The sequence below is a fragment of the Chiloscyllium plagiosum genome, unplaced genomic scaffold, assembly GCF_037043375.1.
Source record: "Chiloscyllium plagiosum isolate Xiang-an unplaced genomic scaffold, Cpla_swu_hap1 HiC_scaffold_30, whole genome shotgun sequence".
NCBI lineage: Eukaryota > Metazoa > Chordata > Chondrichthyes > Orectolobiformes > Hemiscylliidae > Chiloscyllium > Chiloscyllium plagiosum.
In genome coordinates, this window is record NW_028270168.1 from 55,674,383 (window position 1) to 55,701,429 (window position 27,047).

A 27,047-nucleotide genomic window follows, 5' to 3' on the forward strand; every position below is an offset into this window, starting at 1 on the left:
ATTCATGTGCCCATCCAGATGCCTTTTAAATGTTGTTATTGTATTAACTTCATCACTTCATCACCGTGGGCACAGTGGTTAGCACTGCTGCCTCACAGCGCCAGAGACCCGGGTTCAATTCCCGACTCAGGCGACTGACTGTGTGGAGTTTGCACATTCTCCCCGTGTCTGCGTGGGTTTCCTCCGGGTGCTCCGGTTTCCTCCCACAGTCACAAAGATGTGCGGGTTAGGTGAATTGGCCATGCTAAATTGACCGTAGTGTTACGTTAAAAGGGGTAAATGTAGGGGTATGGGTGGGTTGCGCTTCGGCGGGTCGGTGTGGACTTGTTGGGCCGAAGGGCCTGTTTCCGCACTGTAAGTAATCTAATCTAATCTAACTTCTTCTGACAGCTCATTCCAAGCACCACTCTCTGTATGTCTCTTTTTAATTTTCCCCTCTCACCTTAAACCTTTACCCTCTAGTCTTGAACTACACCACCCCTAGAAAAATGACCTTGGCTATTCACGATATGGATGCCCCTCATGATTTTATTAACTCAACAATACCTGAGCACTTCAGGCCTGAGAATAAGAGATGTTCATACTGAACCATGAACGATATTGAGGAGATTATGTAGCTGATGGATATTACTGCTTCTTTGGGAAACAAAAACTAAGGATTAAAAATTTCAAGATAGCAATATATTCATTTTCACATATTATAAAGACACAGACTTATCACGCAAAAATTAAATGGACATATGAAAATACCTTCAAATTATAAATCCAACATGCAGCAGGGAACATGGTTTGAAAGTACAAAGAGACCTCACATGGTCCAGTTTGGTTGTCGGATAATATTATTGCACATTTCAGCTCAGAGAACGAGAATAAGCAACCTGCCTGAACAGCGATGACCTATTGATCCCTCTCTTTCGTTCTTTCTCCTCAGAGCAAAGTATGAGAGCAGAAAATCTATCAATCATCTTTATCACTCATGGAGGATTCCTGTTGAGTGATTGGAATCTTCACACTGCCTAAAACAAAGGGAATTCTATCAAATCCAAGTGTTCCAGAAGAAATCACATTGCTGGCAGCTTGCAAGAGCAGAATAACTTTAGAGGCAGAATGACATTTGGTAGAATCTCTGTTTAATTTTTATAATAAGTCCAACCATTATTTGGACAAAGCTCTTTCAAACTGATGTTCTGCAGATCTCCTTTTTTCTGTTTATTTTCGGCATGTGTGTATATGAGTGCGTCTGTGTGTGTGTCTCAGTATTGTTTGAAAGATAAATGGTGATGTACAGATTTTCAATGTGTTGTAAAGCAGAGGTTGACCCCTCGCCAACCCAAGAAATAAAACCGAAACACCGAAAGAGGAGCACCTCACTCTATAATCTGCAAAAGGATTGTGAAAAGGAATGTAACCTGCTTTTCAGCAACTTCTGAGGGTTAAATAAACTCAATCCCTGACATTGACTTTAAAATCAATAAGTAAAAATTTATTTATCCAACTCTAACAGTGAGCAAATCAACTAAACAAACCAAGATTCAAATGGTATGCTGTTCCAATAAATGCAAGTCCCATTCATAATAAGAATTTAGAATGTAGTCTCTCGAAATTACGTCTTCTGGAATGCTCGATGCCAACTTTTGTTGTTCCATCAGGAACATCTTTTCTTCTGATTCCTCTGTCAGGAATTTAGATGGTGCTTTTTTTTCTAATACATAGCTCTCTCAAGCTGAGGACTCTTTGCTCTGGCAAATGGCAGTTTGTTTTGGTGAACATTCTGTTCAGCCCCTCAAATCTGCTACACAAGGGCGGTTGGAAGCTATTTGCTCCTTGTATCTGGTGCTGAGAAACAGAGGGGAGTTTTCAGCCCCTCAAGACTGTGACACACTATTTGGTGTGGATTGTAAAATGTTCTTGAGAAAGAAAAATAGGTATCACTTTGAAACAGCCCCCTCCCCTCTCTTCACAGACGTCCCCTGTCTCTATTTATTGGTCATGTTGCAGACACAGATTCACTGTGAATACAGCTCCATACAGCACGCAGAGATGACCCACAAAATCCTCTGGTCTCCCTGATAACAGGAAATCCGTGAAAACAACAAACAGTAACTTTCGCGTAACAGAATGAGAGAACATTAGAAACAGAAATAGGTCATTCTGCCACACCACATCTTTATTTAAAAACTGAAAGAACTATGGATGCTATTAATCAGCACAAAAACAGAAGTTGCTGGAAAATCCCAGCAAGCTTGGCAGCATCTGTGAAGAAAAATCAGAGTTAATGTTTTGAGTCTGGTTACCTTTCTTCAAAACGTTTGTGAGGAAGGGTGACTGGACCCGAAACATTAATTCTGATTTTTCTTCACAGGCGCTACCAGATCTGTTCAGCTTTTTCAGCAACTTCTGCTTTTATTCAGCAGCTTTCTTTGTCGAATTTAAACTTTTCTTTATTGCCAAAGATGTCGTATCACTGGCAAGAGTGACATTTATTAACCATCACTGATTGTTCTTGACTGTGACCATTCCACAAAGCAGTATAGAGCCAAGCACACTGTTGTGTGTCTAAAGCCAGACTTAATTAAGATGAAGTAATGCTAGATTTGTCAACCAAAGGACATCAATGAAACAGACAGGTTTTAAGCCAAAGTACTGCTGGTTAAATCACTGATAAGAACAAAGAACAAAGAGAATTACAGCACTAGATCAGGCCTTCCGGCTCTCCAAGCCTGTGCCTATCCAGATACCCTATCTAAACCTGTTGCCTACTTTCTAAGGGCCTGCATCCCTTGGCTCCGTGCTCATTCATGTATCTGTCTAGATACATCTTAAATGATGCTATTGAGCTTACCCCTACCACTTCCATTGACAACGCATTCCAGGCACTCACTACCCTTTGTGTAAAGAATACATCCATATCTCCCCTCAACTTTTCCCCTTTCACTCTGAACTCGTGACCCCCAGTAACCGAGACCCCAATTTTCGAAAAAGCTTCTTGCTATCCACCCTATCAATATCTCTCATAATTTTGTAGACCTCAATCGGGTCTTCCCTCAACCCCGTCTTTCCAATGAAAGTAATCTTAATCTACTCAACCTCTTCTCATAGCTAGCAATCTCCATATTGGGCAACATGCTGCTGAATCTCTTCTGCACCCTCTCCAAAGCATTCACATCCTTTTGGTAATGTGGCGACCAAAATTGTACGCAGTATTCCAAATGTGGTCAAACTAAAGCCCTATAAAACTGGAACATGATCTGCCAACTCTTATACTCAATACCCTGTCTGATGAAGGGAAGCATACCTCATGCCTTCTTGACCACTCTCCTGACCTGCGTTACCACCTTCAGGGAACAATGGACCTGAACACCGAGATCTCACTGTACATCAATTTTCCCCAGGACTTTTCCATTTACCGTATGGTTCACTCTTGAATTGGATCTTTCAAAATGCATCACCAAATGCATTTACCTGGATTGAATGCCATGTGCCACTTGTCTGCCCCACCCTCTATCTATCAATATTCTGCTGTATTCTCTGACAATCCCCTTCACTATCTGCCATGCCTCTAGTGTCATTTGCAAACTTGCTAATCAGGCCACCTATATCTTCCTCCAAATCATTTATGTGTATCACAAACAAAACTGGTGCCAGCACAGATCCCTACGGAACACCACTGGTCATAGTTCTCCATTTTGAGCAACTCCTTTTGAGAAACTACTCTCTGTCTCCAGCCAGTTCTTTATCCACCCAGCTAGTACACCTGGCATGTCACGTGACTTAACCTTCCCCATCAGCCTACTATGGAACTAGAACAATACAGCACAACATCCATTGCTGACCTTGCTCTAACCATGTCTCAGTCATGACCACAACATTAAAGTCCCAGATATGCATCCATGCTGCAAGCTCACTTACCTTATTCCACATACTCCTGGTGTTGAAGTAGACACACTTCAAACCAGCTTGCTGTCTGCCAGCACACTCCTGTGACCGTGAAATCCTGTCCATGTCCTCCATATGCTCGTCCTCCTGTGCACTGAAACTATACCTCAGGTTCTCATCCCCCTGTTGAGTTAGGTTAAACCATCCGAATAGCACTAGCAAATGTCCCACCCAGCATATTAGTACCCCAATGGTTCAAGTGAAGACCGTCCTGTTTGTGGAGGTCCCACCTTCCCCAGAATGAGCTCCAATTATCCATAAACATGAAACCCTCCCTCCTGCACCATCCTTGCAGCTACGTGTTCAGCAGATATCTCTCCCTGTTCTTCACCTCAGTGTCACGTGGCACAGGTAACAATCCAGAGATAACAACTCTGCTTATTCTCACTCTCAGCTTTCACCCTAGCTCCCAGAAATCATGCCTTACATCCCTCTCCCTCTTTCTATCTATATCATTGGAACCTACATGGACCACGGCTTGGGGCTGGTCACCCTCACCCTTCAGGACCCCAAAGACACGATCCGAGACATCACAGACTCTGGCACCTGGGAGGAAGCAACCAACTGTGAGGCTTGTTCGTTCCCAACCGTCTATCTGACTCTCTCACTATTAAGTCCCCAATGGCCAATACTCTCCTTCTTCCCCCACTTCCCTTTTGTGCAACAGGGACAGATTCAGTGCCAGAGACCTGCACTCCAGTGCATGCACTTGCTAAGTCGTTGCCCCCGGTAATTTGTTGCCCCCCCCCAACAGTATCCAAAATAGGATACTTGTTTCTCAGGGAAACAAGCACAGGGATTCCTGCACTATTTTCCCCCCTTCTAACAATTACCCAACTTTCTTTGTGCCTAGGAGTAATTATTTCACTGTAACTCTTTTCTATCCCACACTTTGCCTCCCGAATGATCCAAAGTTCATCTAGCTCCGGCTTCCCTAACACGGTCTTGGAGGAGCGAGAGTTGGGTGCACTTCCTGCAGATGTACTTGGATGGGACACTAATGGCGTCCCGCACTTCAAACATCATGCAAGAGGAACATTCCTCTCCCTGCATTGCCATCCCTGCTTGTCCCCTTATCTGAAAGTAAAAGAAAAAGAGAAACATACCTGATGTATCATTGTGGATAAGGTTAGAGGAGGTGGATGGATGGGAGGCCCTGTAAGTGTAGGGTCTCGGGTTTAGAAAACATTCACTCTCTAGCTGAGGGGAAGAAAGATCCCTCCTTTCCCAGAAAACTCTGCTCTCCGAGGTGCTGCTGCCGCCAACACTTGAGAGGTAAGTGTTTAAAGTTTTTAAATCAGTGACTCACCTTTCCCGACAGGCCCATGGTCCAAGTTCCCGCTCTTCCTGTTGCTGGCAACTGAAATCGAGAACCATGGGCAACCTAATCAAGTACCTTACTAAAATCCATATATATAACATCTACAGCCCTTCCCTCATCAATCAACCTTGTCACTTCCTCAAAAAATTCTATTAGGTTTGTAAGACATGACCTCCCCTGCACAAAACCATGCTGCCTATCGCTGATAAGCCCATTTTCTTCCAAATGGGAATAGATCCTATTCCTTCGTAACTTCTCCAGCAGCTTCACTACCACTGACGTCAGGCTCACCAGTCTATAATTACCTGGATTACCTCTGCTACCCTTCTTATACAAGGGGACAACAGTAGCAATTCTCCAGTCCTCCTGGATCTCACCCGTGTTCAAGAATGCTACAAAGATATCTGTTAATGCCTCAGCTATTTCCTCTCTCACTTCACTCAGTGATCACGGATAGATCTCATCTGGACCTACGACTTGTCCACCCTAATGCCTTTCAGAATGCCCAACACTTTCTCCCTCCTTATGCCGACTTGACCTCGAGTAATTAAACATCTATCCCTAACCTCAACTTCTGTCATGTCCTTCTCCTCAGTGAACACGGACCCAAAGTACTCATGAAGAATCTCACTCTTTCTCTTGTTGCCCTTTTTCTCCTTACATATGAATTTGATATTTGAGAAATTTGCTTTTATTTCAATGCCTGTCATTTGAATTTAAGTTCCACCATTCACTGTGATAGGATTTGAAAACCTGTACCTCTGAGTTACCCATCCAGCAACATTATTACTCTGACACGGTGTCTCCATCATGATGTAACTTTAGAGAGAAGAACAAACTTGCGATTGGAAGATTTGTAACTGGAAGGTGGCCAGAAGACAGCTAAACTGTGAAAGGCTGAATTTTACCAGGGTGTAGATAATGGCTCATTCAGTAATGGCACTGACACAGGGGCGGAGACTGGGGGTATTATGGAGCCAGTCGTGGACAGGTTTGTTGACAGAGAACGCATCGAGACATAAATTAGTTCAGGGCGAAAAAGTCTTGAGGTTGTGAACCGTCTTATTCTTAGATATTTGTGAGGGAAGGGTCTGAAATTCATAGATAATGCGTGGAATTTGTATTTGAAACTGAAGACAATAGTTTCCGTCTTTGCCAAATATGGATAATAGAAATAGCAATGAAGCTCAACATAATTTATAGAATTAATAAATGGACAGATAGAGAGGCTTACCAGGAACACCAACAGTAGCAAGGATAGGATAGTAACCTGCCTCAATAATCAGCAGTGCACCGTATATCCGATGTGGTAATGTTGACAAATACCAGGAAAGCCAGAAAAGACCCTCAGACAAATTCCTGACCATTGTTGTATCATTCCTCTCTACTGTTCTCAGATTCTGATCCATTGTTGGTACATTCCAGTCTATTGTTCTCAGATTCTGATTGCTCCTCTCCTTGTCTCACAAGTTGCTGATTGCTGCTAGTGTCGGAGGTGATGCATCTGCTGCGACAATGGGATAATGCACTAAAAGAAGCTCCTTACTAATAGGAGAGGGAAACCCTCCAGTTACATAATTAGAGTCCATGGAAACCGACATCAAAGACAGTCACTGAACAAACAGCTCCTTTCACTACAGCACTTTTATTTTTTTCTTTATATTCCTCACTTTATATTCCTCTAGCCCTGTCCAATTTTACCTTCCTAAACCTTCAATATGTTTTTTTTCCTTTTGACTAAATTCACAATCTCTCTCGTTATTCCAAGGGTCCCTTAACTTGCCATCTTGTCTTTCTTGCCAGTCCTGAACACTGCCCAGAAGGTCTTTCAACAATTCCCACATGTCAAATCTGGACTTGCCTTTTAACAGCTTCTCCCATAGAGCATTAAACATTATAGCATGATACAGGCCCTTGGTCCTCGATGTTATGCCAACCTGTGGAACCAATCTGATGCCCATCTATCCTACGTATTCCATTTAAATGCCCCTAAAGTTGGCGAGTCTACTATTGTTGCAGGCAATTAACAGCCACCATTTCAAGTTACTCACATATCTTGCCCTCTCTTAGGGCACCTACCTTCCTGAAAGGTTGTGACTTATTCTTATTCATAGAACCTCATTCAGCCCAACAAGTCCACACCGACTTTGTGAGGAACATCCTACTGTTATGACACAGCGGTGATCTCTTCCGTTAATTAACCCGAACACCCAGAAAAGCTCACCTTGCCTTATAATCTGTTAAAATGAGTGGTAGAGAACTCCTAAATTCCAATATTTTAAGAAAAATAACATCAATTTATTCTTTAACTTTACAAGTGAATATTAAACAACAACTAATCACAAATCTCATCCCCCTTTCTCTTAACTGCTTATTACCTGCCTCCAGCTCTATAACAAGATACTGTTCTATAATAATATACTTATTAAAATTACAGCAACTTAATTTCAAAACTACACAGTGGCTGTAGCCTTTACTGTCTGTGTTCTTCAGCTGAAGATCTTCCTGGGTCATCTCTTTCTTTTTTACTGCAAATATGTTTCATATGAAAGGTTTCTTTGATAGAAAGTATTTCATAATTTCTTGGATCTGTGTTGATGGCAGTTGCTTTGTCTGCAATTTTCAAAATGCCTGCATTTTATATTACCATCATTGGATCGTCTCATTGATTCAATGTTGGCAAAACATTAAATTCAAACTCGATTGGGTTTTGGTGTCCTGGCGCATACTTGAAACTGATTGGTTAAATTTCCATTGTTGTCAAAACAGCAACCAAGTCAAGTATCGATTCCACAGTCAAATGTGACATATTTTCAATTTTTCAAAACACTCTGAGACTGCATGGGGTGGCACAGTGGCTCAGTGGTTAGCACTGTTGGCTCACAGCACCAGGGACCTGGGTTTGATTCCAGCCTTGAGTGATTGTCTGTGTGGAGTTTGCATGTTATCCCCTTGTCTGCGTAGGTTTCCTCACATAATCCAAAGATGTGCAGGTTAGGGAACTGGCCATGCTGAATTGCCCATAGCTTTCAGGGCTGTGTAGATTAGGCGCATTAGTCAGGGGTAAATACAGGATAATAGGGTAGGGGAGTGGGTTTGGGTGAGTAACTGTTCGGAGTGTTGGTGTAGACTTGTTGGGCCAAAGATCCTGTTTCCACACTCTACGGGTTCTATGAACTGACAATTAGTCATATCACACAGGTGCTTGTAAGCTCTCGGTTCTGAACAGCATTCACTCTCTCTTAAATGTACTTCATAGCACTACCCAGGCTCACCCCTTATTCTATCCCTGCTTCCTATTACTAATGTGCTTCCTATTACTAATCCACTTAACCAATCCATCTCTAGACACAATGGGCAATTCAGTATGGATTAGAGTGGTGCTGGAAAAGCACAGGATTTCGGGCAGCATCCGAGGAGCAGGAAAATCGACGTTTCAGGCAAAAACCCTTCATCAGTAATAGAGGCAGAGTGTCTGCAGGGTGGAGAGATAAATGAGAGGAGGGTGGGGGTGGGGAGAAAGTAGCATACAGTACAATAGATGAATGGGGTGGGATGGAGGTGAAAGGTCAGGGAGGAGGGTGGAGGAAGGTTCAAAGAGTACAATGGGTGAATGGGAGTGGGGATGTAGGTGTTGGGTCAGAGAAGAGGGTGGATCGGTGGAAAGGAATATAGGCAGGTACGACAGGTCACAGGGACGGTGCTGAGCTGGAAGGATGGAACTGGTGTGAGGTGGGGGAAGGGGAAATGAGGAAACTGTTGAAGTCCACATTGATGCCCTGGGGTTGAAGTGTTCCGAGGCGGAAGATGAGGCATTCTTCCTCCAGGCGTCGGGTGGTGCGGGAGCGGCGGTGAAGGAGGCCCAGGACCTCCATGTCCTCAGCTGAGTGGGAGGGTGTGTTGAAATGTTGGGCCACAGGGTGGTGTGGTTGATTGGTACGGGTGTCCCAGAGATGTTCCCTAAAGCGCTCTGCTCGGAGATGTCCAGTCTCCCCAAAGTAGTATGCCCAATCCACCTAATCTGCACATCTTGGAGCAATGGCAGGAAAACAGCATCTGGAGGAAATCCAAGCAGACACGGAAAGAATGTGCAAATGCCACATGGCAGTTGCCCGAGGATGGAATCGAACCCGGGTCCCTGGCGCTGCTGCCCACTGAGCTACCGTACTGCCCTTGCCGCACCGTAAAATGTAAGGAGTGCGATTACTGCTCCCAAAACCTTATTTTATTTTACTAGCTAGTGGACTCTAATATTTCATTTTATACCTCCTTATTACTTTTTTCGTTATCCTCTGCTGGGTTTTTAAAAGGCTTGCCAATGCTTTGACTTCCAACATTGTAGGCTTTTTCTTTTGCTCTTATGTGCCCCTGACGTCCCTTGTCAGCATTCATTGCCTCATCCTCTTCTTACACATTACTTCTTGCTTGTTGTACCTCCTGAATTATCCCCACAAACTCCTGTTATTGCTGCTACACCATCCACTGGTGCCCCTTTAACAAGAATTTTCACAAATTCAACAATAAATTGTTTAAAATTGATTTGCCTCTTACAAAACTTTCTTCAAACGCTGACAGGTCATCTTTGTTCATAATATCTGAAAAAGGGGATATAGAGTCATAGAAATGTACAGCATGGACACAGACTCTTCGGTCCAACTCATCCATGCCACCAGTTATCCTAACCTAATCCAGTCCAATTTGCCAGCACTTGGCTCATATCCCTCGAAACCTTTCCTGTTCATATACCCATCCAGATGCCTTTTAAATGTTGTAATTGTACTAGCCTCCACCACATCCTCAGGCAGCTCATTCCATTCACGCACCACTGTCTGCATGAAATAGTTGTCCCTTATGTCCCTTTTATATCTTTCCATTCCCATCCTAAACCTATGCCCTCTCGTTCTGCACTCCCCCACCACAGGGAAAAGACTTTGTCTATTCATCGTTTCCAAGCCCTTCATGATTTTTTAAGGTGACCCCTCAGCCTCCAATGCTCCGGGGAAAACAGCTCCAGCCTATTCAGCTTCTCCCTGCAGCTCAAATCCTCTAACCCTGGCAAAATCCTTGTCCACCTTTTCGGAATTCTTTCAGGTTTCACAACATCCTTCCGATAGGAACGCACACCAAACACCTTCTTCACTATCCTATCTACCTGAAACTCTATTTTCAAGGAGCTATGAACCTGCACTCTTTGTTCAGCAACATTCCCTGGAACCTTATCATTAAGTGTATAAGACCTGCTCTGATTTGTTTTTCCAAAATGTAGCACTTTGCATTGATCTAAACAAGTCACTATCTGATGTGACAAAAAGGCAGTTTCAATCGAATTACAAGGAGAAGGCAAGAGAATCATATCAAACGAAACACTTAGTTATTTATTGTGTACAGCCAGCACAGCTAAGATGGGCTGCCTGGCTTCCGTCTGCACTGAGACACATTTTGTGATTCTGAGTCAAATCACAGTTCGACCAACAGCACATGGGAAGTTAGACAAAGGTTATATTTACACAGCCACGACACATCTGTGCAATCGAATATCTCACAACATATACGTGTCACAGGGAGGAAGGCATGTCTGGATCCACGTGGGGAAATATGGCACAGTGTCCTGTGGATCCGATACAGTGCACTTTTATCATGCAGATCATGCCAGAGTGAGCGAGCCTGGGAAGGCCATTCAGTCAATTGTACCTGTGTAAGGTCAGGGGGCTTTGCAGAAGAAGCATTAAATTGGAAGCACTTGATAGATTTGCTCGGATTTGAAGAGTTTGGAGAAGCAGGAAGCTGAACAGTTATAAGGTAACGCTATTGAGAGCTGATTGCAGGAGCAGGAACAGGAAATACATTGTGCAGCGCAGAGGAGAGCTTTGATGTATTGAATTCAGGTTGATCAGCCTTGCATGCTTTCACTAGGCCATGCTGCTACAGAAGATAGTATGTCAGTGCTTCTCAGCATTGTGAGACAGTGAGGTAAATATTTAGCTGCATATCACAGATACACTGCCTGAAATTCATTTTCCCAACGTGAGGGGAGTCTTTATATAATGGAGATTTTATAACGAACCTTTTTACATCAATAATCACACTCCATCTCAGGGTGTTGTGTGTCTTGTTGAACAACAAAGAACAACAGCACAGGACAGGCCCTTCTACCCTCCAAGTCTGCGCTGTCACATTTTTCCCTTCCATACGAAAACTGCCTTCACTGCACTGTCTTCATTTGCCTGATTCCTACCTTCTGGGTGGTGTGACACAGTGCAAATGTGAAGCCAGAGTCAGGCTCAAAAACATGTCCTCATCTTCAAAAGCAATGGAAAATTGACAGTGCTTTTTTTCTGAGTATACTGAAATATCTTCTTAAATCTCTGCCATTGTACTTACACTGACCTATTTCTTAACCTAATTTCCCATTTCATTTCAGCCCAACTTTGCACTGATACCATTTCCCTTATTTAGGTTTTAACCACTCGCTTTAGATCCAACCTGCCCTCTCTCAAAGTAAACGTGAAACCCAGCCACACTGTGATCACTGCTACCATGCAGCTTCTTCACTCTGAGGTAATTAATTACTCCAATATCATTTCACATTAACAGCTTTCCTGCTTTCCTCTGGAAATTAGACTTTTAATACACAGCAACAACATCTCATTCAAAATAACATTTGCCAATCACCCAACTTAAAGCCAAAACACTGTTTTAAATATAGCAGTGGTGGAAGGGCCAGAATCCAACAGGGCACACTGCAACTCAGGAATTGATAACAAACGCGCTGCTATCCATGGACAGGAATCCAACACGTGGTTTTATAAGACCAATGCCTTCCCATTTGGCCATGGTGCCCTGCCATCACAGAGTTTATGAACTGACTAAAACATGGCATTCTATCAGTTTGGCAATCACGAGTGAGATAGCTTGAAAAGTAAAATAAACTGACAAATTTACGTGATGCGATATTACTCTATGACTTACACACACATCACTCCGGTATGGAAACGTTCTATCGCACTTCACTTTTGTTGATTTTCTTAGTGACTTTAAATCTCTGCCTAATTGTTCTTGATCCTTTCAGGAGTGGGAGCATTTTTCTCCTTACTTCCTCTGTCTAGACTGCTCACAACTTTGGAAACTTCAATCAGACATGTTTTCAGCCTGCTGTTCTCCAAGGAGACTTGTCCCAACTTTCCAATCTATCTTACTTGCTGCCATTTCTTGTAAGTGGCATTATTCACGTGAACCTCTTCAGGGGTGTCTCCAATCGCTTCACTGTGACGCTCAAAGCTGTGCAATAATCCAAATAGAGGATTCATTTCACGCTGGATTGTGTGGGCATACATCCTGAAACACTTGTTTTCACTTTCAACGTGTGTGTTGCTGTGCCATGCTCACTACAATGACACTCTTGTCCCCATACTCAATCCCTAATTCAAGAAGTCTGACTTCATTGAACGCAGTGTTTTTTTCAGAAAGCTGATCGGATGATTTGACAAAACTGATGACAAACAAAAAAGCGGCACTCGTCTGGGAGTTGAACCTATGACGTCTCACCTGTCGACAACGTGCAACCCCCAGAGTGAGTCATTATCATAAACTGGTGCCCATCCCCGAGCCAGCTGAAACTCGTTGTATAAAAGCTGCTGCGTGGGAGGCTGGATTTCACAACCTGAGAAGTCACATCACACCAAGCTTATTCCAAATCCCAAGCTTTTGGAGCATTGCTCCTTCATTAGGTGAAATGAGGAGAAACACATAGGAACAAAACTTATTGGCAAAGAGATCAAACCATCATACAAATGGTGTGAGTTGATTGTGGACAGTCTGGATAATAACTCTCTCAAGGTGATCCAAAGTGTCAGTCGGTGTGAGTAAAATGTCAACAGCTGAAGAGCTGGTGAAGGGGTGGCGTATGAACCGATTAATTAAGGCAGACAGATAATTACGAAAAGTTAAAAATAAGGTCATACTAGTGAAAAAGCAAATTTCTGAAATAATATAATAGGTATAAGAATCACATGCCCAGGATCTAACCAAACTAACTTGTAATCCAGAACTGTACAAATCAGTTGTGGTAGGGAGATCTTAAAAAGTTATCAACTGATAGTGTCAAAACAGGATCACCAGGAAGATTTTACAAAGACAGAATAGTGTGTTGGGGTCAGATGTAGCACAACATGAATGCAAGATCATGATTGAGGCCATCTTCATGGGTACCGAACTTGTCTATCAATTTCTGCTCGGCAATTCTGCATTGTTGTGTTTCTTGAAGGATGCCTTGGTGAACGCTTACCAAGAGCTCAGAAACTAAATATCCTTGACTGTTCTAATGTTCCCTGACTGGGAGGGAACATTTATGCATGGTGAAAGTTGAATGGTGTCCATTCATCTGTTGTCATAAAGTCTGCATTGTCTCATCAATATACCATGCCTCACAGAATCCTTGACTGCAGCATATGAGGAAGACAACATTTGCTGAGTTACATGAGTATCTGCTGTGTACACGATGGGTGGTATTCTCACATGTGTCCATGTCAATGCTCTTGCAGAGGTTCACATGGCAGGATTGTGTGGTGTTGTGGTCAATTTTGCTCTGAAGCCTGGGTAGTGTTGTGAAGTTGAAGGTGTGTGCTGTATCTTTAAGAGAGAGTGAAGGTTGCTTTGCACTGAGAGCTTGCATGTGACTGATTAGCAGTCTCAGAATGTACTAGAAAATTGAAAACACATTTTGATTGTAAACTAGATACCTCAGCTAGGTATTGACCACCATTCATATTTAACCAATCAGTTTAAATTATGCCCCAGGATACTATAACCCAACCAAGTTTGAATTTATTGTTTTTGACAACATTGAACCAATGAAACAATCTGATGTTTGGGGTATAAAGAAGCAGACATTTTGAGAGTTAGTTATAGAGAGCAACCAACTTCCATTGTCAGAATAACTGCTAGCAAAGCACTCTCTACCAAAGGTACCTTTTCATATGAAACATCTTTGCAGCAAAAGACTGAAGATGACCCAGGGAAATCTACAGTCAGAGGAGGGAAGAAACTGGAGATGACAGCCACTGTAGGGTTTTGAAAATTAAGTTGATGTAATTTTAACAAGTTAGTGTTATAGAGTTGGAGGTGTCTAACCAGCAGTTAGGAGAAAGTGGCTAAGAGTTGTAAATTATTGTTGTTTAATGTTGACTTTTAGAGATAGAGAATAAATTTATCTTTTTTTCTTTAAATTGTGGAATTTGGGAGTTCTCTGTCACTCATTCTTTAACAAATTAGGTGAGCTTTTCTGTGTGTCTGGTTTAATTAGCAGAAGAGTACACCACCGTGTTGTAACTGTTTGGGGGCTCAGGTCCATGATTTGGAAAGGTTTAGACAGATCCAGTCTGAGGTTTGGAAAGATTTGAACAGATTTGGGTTATGAAAGATCCCAGCAGATTTAAACACTTGCCGATTAGTGTCCTAAATCTTTAAACAAAACGTAGGTAAGACAATTTGTTTAATTTTGGTTATTTGTGGTGGGTTAAACTAAAAGTGCGAGAAATGGCTCTTAAGATTGCTAAAGAGGTTCTGGGGTTTGAACGTGATTCCCAAATTTGCCGAGGAAGTTTAGAAGGACAGAAAAAAGGCCATACTATTCAAATTAGCAAAGAGGTTAGACTTGCGTTTAACCAAGGACAAAAGTAAAGCTGAAATTGTAAGAGAGTTTGTCAAGCACTTAGGTGTGTCAGAGAAGCAGACAAGTGCAGTAGAGTTAGAAAAACCTAAATGACATTTGAGAAAAATGGAGTTAGAAGAATAAAAAAAGAGAGAAAGGAAAAAGAAAGGGAGAGAGAAAGAGAAAGAAAGAGACAAGAAAGAGAGAGAGGAAAAAGAAAGAGAGAAGGTTCTTAGCTGAGCAAAGAGACAGCGAAGAAAGAGAAAGAGAGAGAGAAGAGAAGAGAAACAAGAGCGAAGGAGAGAAAATTTGAACTTCAGAAGTTGTGACTTAGTTAGGAAAGTCAAGTTAACAGGATGGAGATGAAGATAGAATGTAGTGATATATACAAATATATTAAAACACTGCCACATTTTGATGAGAAAGATGCTGATATTTTCTTTATTTCATTTGAAACATTTGTTAGGCAGATGGAGTAGTAGGAGGACTTGAGGGTAATCCTAGTTCAGACTAAGCTGGTAGGCAGAGCTTGTGAGGTGTTTGCAGCACTGTCAGATGAGGGGTCAAGAGATTATGAAGAGGTTAAACAGGGTATTTTAAGTGTTTATGAATTTGTACCAGAAGCATATGGACAGAATTTCAGAAACATAAAGAAGGAACCAAGTCAGACTTAGGTTGAGTTTGAGAGATTTAAGCAGAGTAATTTTGATAGATGGGTGAGGGCCTTAAAAATAGATAAGAACTATAAGGCTCTAAGAGAGATTATTCTGCTGGAGGAATTTAAAAATTCACTTCCAGTGATGATAAGAATTCACATGGATGAATTCACAAAGCTCAAGAAGTGAGAAGAGCAGCAGAGATGGCAGAAGATTATACTTTGGTGCATAAGGCAAAATTTAGCTTCCAGTAAGAATTTCATCCTGAGAGGGATCGAAATTGGGAGAAGGGGAGACCCTGCACTACAAAACAAAGAGTAGACCACACTGGTAATTGTTTACCACAGGCTAAAAAGTTCATGAATCCTTACAGTGTGGAAACAGGCCCTTTGGCCCAACATGTCCACACCGACCCTCCAATGATTATCCCATCCAAAACCATTCCCCTACCTTATTACTCTACATTTACCCATGACTATTGCAACTAACCTACACACCTCTGAACTATATGGGCAATTTAGCATAGCCAATTCACTTAACCTGCACGTCTTTGGATTGTGGGAGGAAACCGGAACACCCGGAGGAAACACAGGGAGAACATGCAAACTTCACACAGACTGGAATCGAACCTGGGTTTCCGGAACTGTGAGGCAGCAGTGCTAACCACTGAACCAATGTACTGCCCCAAGAGTCCCAAGACCGTTGAAAGGAAGTGAAAGGCCTCAGGTGTTTCCACTGTGGTAAAGTGGGACATGTAAAGTCACGTGCTGGTCATTAAAGAAAGGCACTGTGGAAAAAGATGTGGTAAAAGAAGCTAAGCCAGTGGAATTACTGAAAGTTTAAAGGAAACCCCAAGAAAAGTCGAGGAGCTGCAGGACAGTACACAGCCTAGGTAGGGGCTGAATATGGAGTTAGTGCCTGATCGGTATTAAGAACTCATCTCTGTGGGTAAAGTTTACTCAGAGAGAACTGGGGGAGATGGGAAAGAATTTATAATTTTGAGAGATACAGGGTTTAACCAGTCTTTAATGGTAAGAGATCAATTTTGCTCCACTCTTTCTGACCTGTTGCCCAAGAGGGATTAGTAATTTGTGGGATAGATGGACAGGAATATAACAGTCCCCTATGTAAGATCAGATTGGGGTGCCAATTCAAGACTGGGGAAGTAACAATGGGAATGATTGACAGAGTGTTAGTTCCAGGAATACAGTTTGTTCTTGGCAGCAATTTAGCAGGATCCTTGTTGTGGAAAAGCTAAAGTAAGACCAGGGAACTGAGGGGTTAAAAGAGAAATATCCAGGAATTTTCCCAGACTGTGTAGTAACAAGATCCCACCATCATAAGTCACAGCACAAAGCAAAAGCTAAAGAGAAAGATGAAGGAGTTGAGGTTCAGTTAGCTGACACCCTGTTTGATGTAATGGTGCAGGAAAAATCTGAATAGGCAGAAGATCAGTTTAGTCCTGAAAGGCTAATGGACTTGCAACAGAAAGAAGACACAATAGAAGATATATATATTGATACATACTCAGAAAGGAGTCAGAGAATATTCCTGAGAGTTATCATCTTAAAGATACAATTCAAAGATGAAAATGGACACATGGCAGGTTAGTGCAGAGGAGAAATGGGTAGAAGTGCACCAGATTGTGTTGCTGGTAACATACAGACATGAAGTGTTATGTGTAGCACATGAATTACCAGTTGAAGGTCACCTAGGAAATTGATGCGAATGTTTCTATGTTTGGAGAATTTTAGCTTTGGGGAAAGATTGGATAGGCTGAGGATGTTTTCTGTGGAACAGAGCAGAATAAGGTGTGACTTAATTGAATTGATAAGAAAATGAGGAATTCACATAGAGTTGATTGAAAGGAGCTATTTATTAACAGATAAGTCACTAACTGGAGGTTTTAGATTGAAAGTAATTTACAAGGAACAGGAACCTCATTTAACCCAGAGATGGTGGGGAGCTGGAACTCACTGTCTGATGGGTGGTAGAGGCATAAACCTTCATCACAGTAAATAAAAGGACACGGATACACTTGAAGTGCAGAAGGTAGAGGCCTATGTGCTAACATCAGCAAAATGGGATCAGTGAGGATGGTTCTATTTCAGCAACAAAAACATGATGCATCAAGTAGTCTCAATGTGTGCTCTAACTTTCAGATATCTTTATTCTGACCTTTGGAGTTTGTTTTTGATGATGTTTATAACCTCTCAAATCGGACTGGAGTTTAACATTGGACAGAAATGTAAAATAAATGAGCTCTCCTTCAAAAAAGTCACTATAGATTGTTGTATTTCTGCTGAGTGTTTCACATCAGCTAGAGTTCAGAAAGGACAATCTCAGGGGAGAATCATATGGCAGCAACAGAACTCCAATCTGGACACATACTTCAGGGTGACACTGAGGGAACAAATGGCAGTTTGATGTTTCTTGTCTCTCTTCCCTGACAGCGAAGCCCCTGTGTGTGTGTAAGAAATGTATCCCAACCACTGTCTTCCATGGTCAAAGCTTCTGGACACAGAACAGAATCTCATTTACAACTGGATTAGAGTCAGAGGAAGAACAATGGTGAATGCTGGAAATGTGCTTCCAATCAGAGATTAGTGAAAAACTGTGATCTGTTCTTGGCGTGAAGTGAACCTGCTGGTTTAAGTTTCCCCTACATTAGTAAAGATAAAACAGTGTTTAGCAATTCAAACTGAGCTAGAAATTATACTTCACCATGAGTGTGACCATGGGGGAGGTTGACCAAATATTAAAATTCATGTTAAATTAACCATACATCGATTGGTCAAGGAGGAATAAAATATGGTTTGGTGCTGTGCTGGACAGTGTTCATTCTGCTGGAAGCTCATCTGAAACTGTCACCATTAATTTACCACTTTCTAATAATGTATAACCGATTTCCATGTTTGTTCTTTTCAGTTTTCCAGGATTTGATTTTGGTTTTCTTTTGACTTAAATCTCTGTTAAATCATCTTCTTGTTGTAACACTGAAACCCAGAGGGTATTAACTATTTGTTGAAGTCAGTTCCCGTTGATTACAGAAGGATTCAGCTGGCCCTCACTTTTTTGGTTTCTTCCCCCAGATGCAGCCAGATGTGCAGAATAATTGGGCTAAAGTTAGTAACATCTGCAGCAGATCCTGATGAACATGGATCAGTCTTGGCTGTGATTAACAGAAAACAACAATCACTGTAGTTGTTTGTGAACTTGCTAGTTACTCAGCAAGTGGGGTAATCAAGTTTGGAACAGGTAAATGGTCTCTCGTCATTGTGATCCAGCTAATGTGTCGGCAGGGTAGACAAAACAGTGAATCCTTGACAACACTCAGGGCAGGTGAATGGGGGTCTGAGTGAAGTCACTGATGTTTCAGCAGGTTGGATAAGGTTGTGAATCTCTTGCCACACTCAGAGCGAGAGAACGGCCTCTCCCCAGTTTGAACTCGCTTGTTTAAAGTGAGGTCAGAAGATCGCTTAAACCCAGTCCCACAGTGAGAACATGAGAATGGTCTATCATCACAGTGAACATGTTGCATCAACAGTTCACCAGAGCTTTTGTAGACCTTCCTGCAGAAATTTAACAGGTTTCTTTATGAACTCAGTGGTGTATCAGCAGGTGTGGTGACTGAATGAATCCCTTTCCACACTCTGAACAAGTGAATGGCTTCTCCCCAGTGCGACTGCAGCAATGTGTTTCCAATTAAGATGGGCGTTTCACACTCTCCCACAGACCTCAAATTTTCCCCATAATATGGTTACTCACCAGTATGTTATTAGCTGAAGCCTGCTCCATACATGGTCAGAAGTCACATGACACCAAGCCATTGTCCAACAGGATTATTTGAAATAACAAGGTTCCGGAGTACTGCTCCTGCGTCAGGGAAAGTGTTCCATATAGACGCCACATGTACAGTTTTTCCCTGGTGTGATGTCTTTCAGATATTAGAAAGGATTTTCCATAACCAGAGCACTGTCACACTGTTGTGTGTGTCTTGGTGTTTTTACAGATGAAATAATTTCCCACATTCAGAGCAGAGAAAGATTTCTCCTTTCATAATTCCAGATGCATGCTATCCAAGTCCTAAGTGTAAATACCATTAAGTTTGGTTAGAGCTGTGTTTCTGTAAATCCTTCCCTCCTCACATCCTGTAAACAGATCTGCAGAAAGCTCGAGCCCTTTCCACCGATTGAACCACCGGGGCTTGCGGTAGACACGGGGAAGGTTTCTGAAACCTCTGAACTCACCGTTGGACGATATCCCCTTCACACGTGACACAACCGATTCGACATCGATCCTGTGCATGCTGAACCTACGGTGGTTGGCAGCTGCTGTGGGCCAGTAGCAAGAAGAGGAGGAGCGGCTGGAGGACAATTCAGCTGCTGTCACGGTCACTTTCCCCAAATGCCGGTCCCACAAATCACCAGATTCAGTCAACATAGTTTCACAACCTGTCTTTATGTGTTTGCGGCTTCTCTCTCATTCTCTTTTTTGTTTGATGTCTGTTTTGCAAGGTATGAGAAGAGGAGGAGTTGCAGGCATGAAACTGAAACCAAATATCGCATAATAATCAGATTGAGTCACCCAATTTACCACAACGAGAATACAGAGAGCTTTTAACCATGGAAGGAGGCAGCACTGTTCACTGTATGGAGAATGGATACTCATGTCCTGTTGTAGAAAAGGCTTCAGCCAACCATCTGGCCTCAAGAAGCATAACTGCAGTCAAACTGGGGAGAAACAGTGGAAATGTGGGGACTGTGAGAAAGGCTTTAAACAACACTGTGCTAAAATTTCATCAACTTGTTCACACCAGATAATGGCCATTCACCTGCTCCCTATTAAGATAAGGGATTCACTTAGTTATTCAGTGTGAACTCACACCTGTGAGTTCTGACTTGAGCAGAGACCTTTTAAGTATCCAGATCATGGGAAATACTTTAAAATTTCCAGTGAGTTGGATGTCCCATTGCTGCGTTCACACAGAGGAGAGAGGGATCAGATTCCCTGACTGCGGGACTGTCTTCAAGTGGTCATGTCCTCTCACTGTACACCAGTGCATTCACACTGGGGAGAGGCCATTCACCTGCTCTAAATATGGAATTGGATTCCTCAAACCTCTCACCGCAAGTCACACCAGCAGGTTCATACTGAGGAGAGACCATCTAAATGCCAAAGCTTCAGGAAATGCTATAAAAGTTCCAGCCATCTGCAGTCCCATCAATGTAATAACACTGAGGAGAGACTGTTCAGGAGATAATCACAATTCACCATACACCAGCATGTTCACACTGGGGAGAGACCACTTATGTGCTTGGAATGTGGGTTGGGATAAATTCAGTTCTCCATCCTGTGTTACACCAGCAAGTTCACACTGGGATGTGGCCATTCGAATGCACTGTGGGAAAGGATTCATTGAGAGCATTCCTTCCGTGACTACCTGGTCAGGTCCACGCTCCCCAGCAACCCACCTTCCCATCCTCGCACCTTCCCCTGCCACCGCAGGTATTGCAAAACCTGAGCCCACACCTCCTCCCTCACTTCCATCCAAGACTCCAAAGGAGCCTTCCACATCCATTAAAGTTTTATCTGCACATACACTGTTGCTCCCGATGCGGTCTCCTCTACACTGGGGAGACTGGATGCCTCCTAGCAGAGCACTTTCGGGAACATCTCTGGGAAACCCACACCAATCAACCACACTGCCCTGTGGCCCAACATTTCAACTCCCCCTCCCACTCAGCCGAAGACATGGAGGTCCTGAGCCTCCTTCACCACCGCTCCCTCACCACCCGACGTCTGGAGGAAGAACGTCTCATCTTCCGCCATGGAACACCTCAACCCCAGGGCATCAATGTGGACTTCACCAGTTTCCTCATTCCCACTTCCCCCACCTCACCCCAGTTCCAAAATTCCAGCTCAGCACCGTCCCCATGACCTGTCGTACCTGCCTATATTCCTTTCCACCTATCCACTCCACCCTCCTCTCTGACCTATCACCTTCATACTCACCCCCATTCACCCATTGTACTCTTTGCTACCCTCCCCACCCCCACCCTCCTCTCATTTATCTCTCCACCCTGCAGGCACTCTGCCTGTATTCTTGATGAAGGGCTTTTGCCCGAAACATCAATTTTCCTGCTCCTCGGATGCTGCCTGACCTGCTGTGCTTTTCCAGCACCACTCTAATCTAGACTCTGGTTTCCAGAATCTGCAGTCATTGTTTTTGCCTCATTCATTGAGTTTTCCAATTCAAGGCACACTAGTGAGCTCACACTGAGGAGAGATCTTCGAAATATCCAAACTGTGGGAAATATTATAAAAGCTCTGGGGAGCTTACATTACACCAACATGTTCCCACTGATGATAAATCATTCAGTTGTTCTCACTGTGGGTCTAGATTCCAATTGTCATCTCGTCTCAATGTATGCCAGCTCACTCACACCAGAGAGCGACTCGTTCAGCTGCACCCAAGCGTGGGAAGGGATTCACTCCAAAAATCCACCTGATGACATACCAGAGAGTTCACACCAGGGAGAGACCTTCTCAATATACAGACGGTGGGAAGTACTTTATATGTTCGGGGACCAGATACACCACCACTCTGATGACAGGTCTTTTAAATGCTCAGTGCCTTAAAGGCTGTGCGGAATTGACGTACCATCAAAATATTCACACCCATGAGAGATCATTCAGGTGTGTACCCACTGTGGGGCTGGATTCAGGTGATCAACTTAAGCTCACTGTATGTCAGCGAGTTCACGCTGGAGAGAGGCCATTCATCTGCACTCAATGTGGGCAAGGCTTCACTCAGAAATTCCACATCATGGCATACCTGCAGAAACAGCAACTAGTTCACAAGTGATTTCAGGTGCTGTGTTTATCTGCTAATTACATCCAGATCACAAGGATGATCGTGATTCAGAGATGCCGGTGTTGGACTGGGGTGTACAAAGTTAAAAAGGAGGGTCGCTCCGAAAGCTAGTGTGCTTCCAATTAAACCTGTTGGACTATAACCTGATGTTGTGTGATTTTTAACAAGGATGATCAGTGGTGTGTTCAACAACTGATGATGAAAAATCCCAGCTCAGCTTAATGTGCTAATACAATGTGTTAAGATAAATATGTGGTCTTACTGTTAAACACACTGTTGGCTAAATCTATTCAGTATCCATCACACTTCTTTTTGAATATAAATCAGAAAACTGGATGTGCATGTAATGTGAGTAACACAGTAATAATGGGTGGCTTCAATTCCCACAGAGACTGGATGAACCTAATCAGCATGAATTTTGTGGAAGATAAATTTCTGTTGCAAGAATGAGATTAAATTATGAAGCACAACTTCAAAGGACCAATTATGAATCAGGTTGTTTCATATTTAGTAATATGTAAATAAAATGGGTAATGAATAATTTTTCAGTGTCCGGGCCTCCTGCCTCATTCCTGATGAAGGGCTTTTGCCTGAAACTTCGATTTTCCTGCTCCTTGGATGCTGCGTGACCTGCTGTGCTTTTCCAGCACTACTCTAATCTTGACTCTGATCTCCAGCATTTGCAGTCCTCACTTTTGCCTAATCAATAATTTTGTTGATCAGGAACTTTTGGGAAATAATGATCATAATATTGTAAAATTTTTCATCAAGTTTGGAAGTAAAGTGGTCTATTCTGGAATTATGGTCTGAAATCTGAACATTGGAAACTATAAAGGTGGGAATGGCAAATTGTTTATGGTAGATTGGCAAAATATGTAAAATGATGTAAAGGTAGACAGGTAATAGCAAATATTTAATCATCTAAATAAAGTATGTATTCCCATAAGACAGAAATACAAAGCAGAAAATGTAAATTAACTGACAAAACAATAAAAGCTTGCATAAGACCAAAGGATGTTGCAAGAAAAAGTGATAAGTCAAAGTACTGGGATCACCAAAAAAACTGGTAATATAAACAAGCGATAAATCCCAGATGCTCAAAGAACACATTAACTTAGACTGTAAAAGTTGCTTAGGGAAGAAAAATCAAAAGGTATAAAATGTGGTAAATCCTGCTGGATCGACGCCTTAACATCGACACCCTCATCAGTGACACAGTCAGAGTCATGTAGTAGCTACAAGATGCATTTCAGTAACACACAAAGATTCCTTTGACAGCACCTTCCAGACGACTCTTCTCCTGGACAATCAAGATGGGCAATAAATGTTGACTGGGTCAGCCACACCTACACCCACACCCAGGAATAAATTTAAAACAGAATCGCATTGATACTTCACTGAAATTGAGTATTTGTAAAGAATACTACCGGGAAAATAATTTAAATTACTATTTGAGGTCTGTCAAAATTGTTATACATGAACATAACTTTTTTAAGTGATAAATGTGTCTTGTTGAAAGGACATTTTCTTCATTTTCAGCAGCAGCAGCAGCGGGAATGGTGAGAACAAGGACCAAGGCAGCTGCCAGAAGATAAGTTTCCCTCTAAAAAGACTTACTTCAAGAGTCAGTGCCCTCTATTTTCAGCAGCAACTGGAGCAGGAAGATAAATTTGTTTTCATTTCTGTAGCACAGTGGGAGCAATCAAATTGTGCATTGGAAAAGCAGCTGAATCTGATACACTCCATGTCTGGTGTCCCTCACCCGCCTTCCTCCTCTAACAAAAATAGACTTTTGCTGTGTTCATAAGATAAGGTTTGTCTAAATTTTTTTATCATGTGATTGGTAAAAACGTTTCTTTTGTTCTTTTTCTGTCTTTTCATTTATCTATTATTTGATTTATAGATATAAGTGAAGCTTAACAGCAAAAATGGCAGGAGAACCAAGACCCGTGTTATGTTTCTCTTGCTCAATGTGGGAGCTCAGGGACACGGCTGATATCCCTGACTCCTTTGAGTGCAGGAAGTGTGTCCAGCTGCAGCTCTTGTTGGACTGCGTGACGGCTTTGGAGCTGTGGATGAAATCACTTTGGAGCATATGCAATGCTGAGGGGGGTCGTGGAGAGCACATTTAATAAATTGGCCACACCGCATGTTAGGATTGCTGAGAGAGAAAAGGAATGGGTGACCAAAAGGCAGAGAAAGAGCAGGAAGATAGTGCAGGTATCCCCTATGGTCATCTCCCTCCAGAAAAGGTATGCCATTTTGGATACTGTTAGGGGACATTAGCTCACCAGGGAAAGGCAGCAATAGCCAGGTTCATGGCACCGTGTCTGTACGGAAGATTAGATTAGATTAGATTACTTACAGTGTGGAAACAAGTCCAACAAGTCCACACCGACCCACCGAAGCACAATCCATCCATACCCCCTTACCTAACACTATGGGCAATTTAGCATGGCCAATTAACCTGACCCTGCACATCTTTGGACTGTGGGAGGAAACCGGAGCACCCGGAGGAAACCCACGCAGACACGGGGAGAATGTGCAAACACCACACAGTCAGTCGCCTGAGTCGGGAATTGAACCCAGGTCTCTGGCGCTGTGAGGCAGCACTGCTAACCACTGTGCCACTGTGCCGCCCTAAAGGGTGGGACAAAGAGTGGAAGGGAGAGAATCATAGGGGAATCAATTGTAAGGGGAGTAGATAGGCGGTTTTGTGGTCGAAAATTAGATTCCTGAATGGTATGTTGCCTCCCAGGTGCACAGGTCAGGGATGTCTCAGATTGGCTGCAGAACATTCTGAAGGGAGAGGGTGAACAGTCAGTTGTCGTAGTGCATACAGGCATCAATGAAACACGTAAAAAAATGGAATGAGGCCCTACCAGCAGAATTTAGGGGGTTAGGATCCAAGTTAAAAGGTAGGACCTCAGAGATAGTAATCTCAGGATTTTTACCAGTGCCACACACTAGTCAGAGTAGAAATGAAAGAATAGGCAGGATAAATGATTGGCTTGAGAGTTGATGCAGTACAGAGGGGTTCAGATTTTTGGGACATTGGGACAGGTCTGGGGGAGGTGGGACGGTCTACACCTGGGCTGAACTGGAACCAATATACTTGGGGGTGCTTTTGCTAACGCTGTGGGGGAAGGTTTGATCTAATGTGGCATGAGGGTAGAGGACAGTAAGGGAGCAGTAAATAAAGCCTGTAAGGAACGAGATCATGAAGTCAGTATGACTAAGGGTAAGAGTAGCCAAGGAGCCGATGATGAATGCAAAGAGACAGGCGGTCTGAGGTGCATTTGTTTTAATGTGAGAAGCATAGTAGGTAAGGCAGATGAATTTAGTGCTTGGATTAACACCTGGGAGTATGATGTTATTGCTATTATTGAGACTTTGGTTGAGGAAAGGGCAGGATTGGCAATTAAATATCCCAGGATATTGATGCTTCAGGCAGCACAGAAAGGGAGGTAAAAGGAATGGAAGAGTTGCATTACTGGCCAGAGAGTGTATCACAGCTGTGCTGAAGGAGGGCACGATAGAAGACTCAAGCAATGAGGCAAGATGGGCAGAGCTCAGAAATAGGAAAGGCGCGGTAATAATGTTGGGCTGCATACAGGCCTCCCAACAGCGAGTGTGAGATAGAGGTACAAATATGAAAACAGATTATGGAAAGATGTAGGAGCAACAGGGTGGTGGTGATGGGAGATTTTAATTTTCCCAACATTGACTGGGATTCACTTAGTGTTAGACGTCTAGATGAAACAGAAATTGTAAGGAGCATCCAAGACGATTTTTCACAGCAGTGTGTAAATAGTCCAACTTGGTAATGGGCCATACTGGACCTGATGTTGAGGAATGAACCCAGCCAGTGGGAAATTACTTTGGGAATAGTGATCATAAATCTATAAGTTTTAGAAAACTCATGGACAAAGATGAGAGTGGTCATAATGAAACAGTGGTAAATTGGGGCAAAGCAAACTATACCAAAATTCAGCCAGAGCTGGGGAATGCAGATTGTGAGCAGCTGTTTCAAATCCACATTTTGATATGTGGGAGGCTTTGAAAGAGAGATTGAATAGAGTGCAAGATAGACATGTCCCTGTGAAAATTAGGGATAGAAATGGTAAGATTAGGGAACTGTGGATGACAGGTGAAATTATGAGACCAGCTAAGAGGAAAAAGGAAGCATATATAAGGTTCAGGCAACCGAAAACAGACTAAGCTTTGTAAGAATATTGGGAGAGAAGGACCAATCTGAAACAAGGAATTAAGAGGGCTAAAAGTGGTCATGAAGTAACTTTAGCAAACAGGATTAAGGAAAATTCCAACACTATTTATTCATATATAAAGAGCAAAAGAGTAAATAGAGAAAAGGTTGGACTACTCAAGGACAAAGGAGGAAAGTTATGTGTGGGGTCAGAGAAAATGGGTGAGATTCTTAATGAGTACTTTGCGTAGATTTTCACCAAGGAGAGGGACATGATGAATGTTAAGTTTAGGTCAAGTCAGTATAAGGAGGGAGAAAGTTTTGGGTATTCTCAAAGGCATTAAGGTGGACAAGTCCCCAGGTCCAGATGGGATCTCATAGAGTCATAAGGATGTACAGCA

General features: G+C 42.7%; 1 protein-coding gene across 1 annotated transcript in view; it reads right to left on the reverse strand.

The window, feature by feature from the left end:
- LOC148142204 (putative G protein-coupled receptor 139) overlaps positions 1–19,926 on the reverse strand; it is a 38,259-nt gene extending 18,333 nt beyond the window's left edge. Inside the window, exon 1 of the mRNA XM_087977031.1 lies at positions 19,331–19,926. The gene's annotated coding sequence lies outside the window, so the exon portion shown is untranslated. The remainder of the gene's footprint in view (positions 1–19,330) is intronic.
- Positions 19,927–27,047: the final 7,121 nt, after the last annotated feature.